The sequence below is a fragment of the Nycticebus coucang genome, chromosome 10 (genome assembly GCF_027406575.1).
Source record: "Nycticebus coucang isolate mNycCou1 chromosome 10, mNycCou1.pri, whole genome shotgun sequence".
In the NCBI taxonomy this organism is placed as follows: Eukaryota; Metazoa; Chordata; class Mammalia; order Primates; family Lorisidae; genus Nycticebus; species Nycticebus coucang.
Genome location: NC_069789.1, coordinates 126,173,073 through 126,179,389, shown reverse-complemented (window position 1 = coordinate 126,179,389; position 6,317 = coordinate 126,173,073).

The following is a 6,317-nucleotide window of genomic DNA, read 5'->3' as shown; positions in this document are numbered from 1 at the left end:
GCACTGGAACCACAGGCACCTGCCACAACCCTCAGCTCATTTTCCTATTATTATTTTTTTGGCAGACACAACAATGCTTTTAATGTCCATGAGCCAATGTGGTCTGTGGCAGGATGGGATATCACCTGGGGTACAGAAGGGAAGGGCAAGGCCAGCCCCTGGCAAGAGAAAAGTTCTGACTTGGCTGCTGGAGGCAGCAAGCCTGGGACTGGAGGCTCATTTTTTTATTTTTAGTAGAGATAGGTCTCACTCTGGCTCAGGCTGGTCTCCTACTCCTGAGCTCAAGAGATCTCCCTGCCTCTGGCCTCCCAGAGTGCTGAGACCACAGGCATGAGCCACCATGCCGGCCTTTTATTGGCCATTTCATTGGCCATTTCTATGTCCATTTTTTGAAGTGCTTATGCGCATATTATCCTTTTCTTTTTTGGTTGTCTGTCACTTATTGATCTCTAGAAGTTCTTTATATACTCTGGATGAGTCATTATTTAAATATATATATTGTGATATATACTTCTCTACTCTGTGTTTTGTATTTTCACTTTTTTGGTTTGTTGAAATGAATTTTCACTTTGTCACCCTTGGTAGAGTGCCGTAGTGTCACAGCTCACAGCAACCTCAAACTCTTGGGCCCAAGTGAGCCTCTTGCCTCAGCCTCCCAAGTAGCTGGGACTACAGGCGCCCACCACAAGGCCCAGCTGTTTTTAGAGATTGGGTTTCACTCTTGCTCAGGCTGGTACTGAACTCCTGAGCTCAGACAATCCACCCAATTTGTCCTCCCAGAGTGCTAGGATTACAGGCTGAGCCATGGTGCCCAACCTTGAAAATGGATTCTTAATTTAGTATGGTAAAATTTACCATTTTTAACCTAATTTTTGTGAGCTAAAATTTTGCTACCCCAATGCAGGAAAGATATTCTACATTTTCTTCTAAAGCCTTTGTTTTACTTTTTACAATTAGATCACTAATGTATCTGGAATTGATTTATGTACAGTGTGTGGTAAGGGGCAAGCTTAATTTTTTATCAATATTGATACCCAACTTACCCACTGTTCCTTATTGAAAAGCCTGTCATTTCCCAACCACACGGCCCAGGAACCTTCATCAAATTAGATGACCACATGGGTGTATTTTAGAGCTCTTTATTTTGTCTCACTGGTCCATTTGTTCATTCTTGCACTAAAACCATACTGCTTTAATGACTACAGTACAACATATCACAGTAACAAATTCAATGAGGAAAAATATTTTATCAATGTGCCAAAATAGCATCTGATAATATTCAGCAGGCATTTCTAATAAAAAAGTTAAATAGGGACTAAAAGAAACACTTAGCTACAACAAAGTCTATTTATCTCAAACCTGGAGTAAACATTACACCAAGTAAGTTCCATTAAATTAGAGAAAATGACTAGGTGCCTGCTGTCACTGCTAATATCGAACCTTATTCTGGAGATTCTATTACAATGAGAATAATAACCATATTCAGGAAAAAAACAAAATTATATCTATTTGACCTACCTGATTTCCTAGAAAACCAAGAGTCTAGTAAAAAATAAAATTAAAAAGATAATTGGATAATAATGAAATATTTTATATGGATATGATTGCTTCCATATTTAAAATTTTAATACAATAATATCAGAATAAATAGATTTAAGCCACAATATGAGAGAAGATAAGTCCATCATTTATAATAGGTAAATGGACTACTATCTAGAATTTTGTTTTTAAGAATCTCACAATTCTTACGTAAATTTTTTTTTAAAGAATAGGAGCAAAGACATGAGTTGGGAAGTTATAATGTTTAGCCAATAAATAAATGTGAAAAGATGCTCAACACACTATTAACCAGGAGAATATTAGTACACATACCAGATGTGTGGATATAAATAAAAAATATTTCATATCTGGGCATAGTGGCAGCTGCCATAGTGGCAGCTACTCAGGAGGTTGAGGCAAGAGAATCACTTGAGCCCAAGAGTTAGAGGTTGCTGTGAGCTATGAGGCCACAGCACTCTACCAAGGGTGACAAAGTGAGACTCTGTCTCCAAAAATAAAAAAAAAAAAATAAATAAAATAAAAGTAAATATAAGCAATCCTACTTTTTGATAAATACTTAGAGGAGTGTCCAAACTTTTAGCTTCTTTGTGCCATATTGAAAGAAGAGTTGTCTTGGGCCACACCTTAAATACATAGACACTAACAAAAGTTGATGAGCAACAACAACAACAAAAAAGATCTGTGCATAATTTTCATGATATCTACCACTATAGATAAGCAAAAAAAGTCTTCACAAAATCCAGACAAACCTGCCTTAGAGAAATTCTTGCTTACGTATGACAATAAACACACAGATACTCAATAAGGCTTTTTTCACAGTGAAAAACTATTGTAACCTGTCCTAAATATTGATCAATAAAAAGTTTAAATACATCTAGTGTATGTATAAAAGATAGGACTACTGTGTTTTATATTCTATGGAAAAGTGCCATTTTAAATTCAAAAAGAAAGAAAGCAGCTGATTACAAAGCATTGCTTTCCTCACCATACAAGTAACCATATATCTGCCATAGGCTGACATTTCCATCTTTGAAGTCTTTCAGATTTTGTCAGAATCTTCCAAAATAGAAACACATCTCTCATAGGTATTGGGAATGGGAGTTCTATAGTGAATTCTACAATACACTGGGTTAGATAAAATGCAACATTTCTTGTTAGTCTTTTAATAGGCACTTAATGTGATTTCTGACCCCCAAAGAAATATAGTATACGGAGCTCCTGTGTTTGTTTGCTAGAATCATTTCCTTCAAGTACCATTAAGTACTAGTGTTGTATGGAACATACTCTCAGAAATTTTGAGTAAATGTACTGTTTCCAAAAGACCTCTGTTAACATGAAAATGTTAACCTGAGAGGAGAAACGCAATTGACCTACTAGCAAAAACTGATTTTATGGCTCAGCACCTGTAGCTCAGTGAGTAGGGCACTGGCCACATACACTGAAGCTGGTGGGTTCGAGCTCAGCCCGGGCCTGCTAAACAACAACAACTACAACCAAAAAATAGCTGGGTGTTGTGGCGGGCGCCTGTAGTCCCAGCTACTTGGGAGGCTGAGGGAAGAGAATCACTTGAGCCCAGGAGTTGGAGGTTGCTGTGAGCTGGGATGCCACGGCACTCTACCCAGGGCAACATAGTGAGACTTCTGTCTCAAAAAAAAAAAAAAAAAGATTTTATTATAGCACTTAAAATAGTCTTCTTTGTGTTACATTTTACTGTTTACAAATTAAAACAATTTGAAATCCTGAGTGGGAAAGATGACTTACCCAGATGATTAATGACTAATCATTGACATCTGCCCAATCTGAGCTAAATGGACTTGGAGGTACAAATCTTAATGTATGACTACAATGACATTACAGAGCTCTGTTTAAAAATGAGAGTTTACAAAATAAGTATAAGTGAGAGTTTTGTTGGCAGTATGGAAGGTGCTATGGTTTGTATGTATCCTACAAAGTTCATGCCCAAGTCTTTGGGAGAAACTTTTGATCCCCAGTACAACAGAATTAAGAGATGGGAACTTTAAGAGGTAAATATGTTGGGTGGAGCCTGTGGCTCAAAGGAGTAAGACGCCGGCCTCATATGCCGGACGTGGTGGGTTCAAACCCAGCCTCAGCCAGAAACTGCAAAAAAAAAAAAAAAAAAAAAAAGGTAAATATGTTGTGACGGTCCTGCCCTTATGAATGGATCAATGGCCTTATCACAGGAATGTGTTTGTTACTGCAGGATGAGTTTGTCTCCCTTTGCATTTTCTCTCACCCTGTCTTTGCCTTTTCCACCATGGGATGATACAGCAAGAGGCCCTCATACGACGTTGGCTCCTTCCTTGACCTTGGTCTACTCAGCCTCCAGAAATGTAAGGCAGTAAATTTCTGTTCATGGTAAATTACCCAGTCTGTGGTATTCTGGGGTTGTAGCACAAAAACAGATTAAGACAGAAAATTGATACTGGAGAAGGTGGTGTTACCTGAAAACGTGGAAGTGGCTTTGGGAACCCGGTAATGGGTAGGAGCGCAAATAGTTGAAGTAAATGCTACAAAAAGGCCTGCATTGCTCTCTGTGAATGGAGTGTTAAGGGCAATTGCGGTAAGCACTCAGAAGAGCTGTGAGGAAAACCTGGAACTTTAGATATTAAGTGTTTGTGATCAGAATGTTGACAGATACATAGATGGTAAAGGTGGATGAGGTCTCAGGTAGAAGTGAAGAACAAGATATTGGAAGCTGGAGTAAAGGTGATCTTTATTATAAATTGGCAAAGAACTTGGCTGAATTATATCCAAGTGGAAGGCAGAATTTAAGAGTGATGAACTAGGATATCTGGTGCAGGAACATTTTAAGCATAATATTGAAAGAGCTGAATGGCTTCTATAAACAATGTATAGTAAGATGTGAGATGAGAGAAACAGGCTCAGCGCTCCCAGTGCTGTGGCTGGCAGGTTTGAACCCGGCCTGGGTCTGCTAAACAACAATGACAACTACAACAACAACAAAAATAGCCGGATGTTGTGGCGGTCACCTGTGGTCCTAGCTACTTGGGAGGCTGAGGCAAGAGAACTGCTTGAGCCCAAGAGTTTGAGGTTGTTGTGAGCTGTGACGTCAGGGCACTCTACTGAGAGTGACATAATGAGACTCTGTCTCAAAAAAAAAAAAAAGAAATGAGAGACACCATTTAAAGGTGGAATTTATAATTAAAAAGGAAGCAGAATGGAAAGATTTGAAATATTTGCAGCCTCGCTATTTAAAGAGTTGAAAAGGTGTGTTTAGGAGAGCAAACTAAGTAGTCTAGTGACTGCTAAAGAGATCAGTATCAGTAGATGGGAGCTAGGTGTTATTTATCAAGACACAACGGCAGAAGGAATCTGAAGGCATTTCAGAGACCCTTTCAAGGCTGCCCTTCTCCTCACAGGCCCAGAGAAGGGTCATAAGGTCAAGGTTTCCAGAGATGAGCCTGCAGGATATCAGTATTCACTGCCCTGTACTGCTTGGAGACTCGACTCCCCACATTCCAGCACAGTGCCCCATTGGCTGCCCTAGCCATGATTCTAACAGGGCCAGGTGTGGCTCAACCCACCACTCTAGAGGGCACAAGTGGCAATCTTTGGTGGCATCCATGTGATGCTATTAATAATTCTGTAGGTGAAGCCAGGTGGAGTTACTCATGCCTGTAATCCTAGCACTCTGGGAAACCAAGGTGGTGGATTGCTTGAACTCAGGAGTTCAAGACCAGCTGAGCAAGAATGTGACCCTGTCTCTACTAAAAATAGAAAAAAAAAAAAAAACCCAACTAGCCAGGTGACACGGTGGTGCCTGTAGTCCCAGCTACTGGGGAGGCTGAGGCAAGAAGATTGTCTGAGCCCAAGAGATTGAGGTCGCTATGAGCTATGATGATGCTGCAGCACTCTACTCAGGATGACAGAGTAAGACTCTGTCTCAAGAAAAAGAAAAAAACTATTATGGAATTTTTTTCTTTTTTTTGAGACAGAGTTTCACTTTGTCGCCCTCGGTAGAGTGTGATGGTGTCACAGCTCACAACAACCTCAAACTCTTGGGCTGAAGTGATTCTCTTGCTTCAGCCTCCGAAGTAGCTGGGACTACAGGCACCCGCCACACAGCTGGCTGTTTTTTTTGTTGCAGTTGTTTAGCTGGCCCGGGCTGGGTTCGAACCTGCCACCCTTGGTATACGTGGCTGGCGCCATAACCATTGTGCTATGGGCGCAGAGATGGAAATTTTCAAATATAGGTAAGAATAGCACAATGAAACCTATGTATATATTATCCAGATTAAACACTTACAAATGATTTGCCAATCGTGATTCATCCATCCCTCACACCTTTTGTTTCTCCTATTTTATTCTTATGATTTATTTCTTTTTCTTTTTTTTTGTAGAGACAGAGTCTCACTTTATGGCCCTCGGTAGAGTGCCGTGGCATCACACAGCTCACAGCAACCTCCAACTCCTGGGCTTAAGCGATTCTCTTGCCTCAGCCTCCCGAGTAGCTGGTACCACAGGTGCCCGCCACAACGCCCGGCTATTTTTTGGTTGCAGTTGTGCCGGGGCCGGGTTTGAACCCGCCACCCTCGGAATATGGGGCCGGCGCCCCACTGACTAAGCCATATGCGCCGCCCCTATTTATTTATTTCTTGAGACAGAGTCTTGTTTTGTCAACTAGAGTGCCATAGCATCTTCAGCCTAGCTGAACCTCAACTGAAACTCATGGGCTCAAGCCATCATCCTGTCTCAACCTCCTAAGTAGCTGGGAC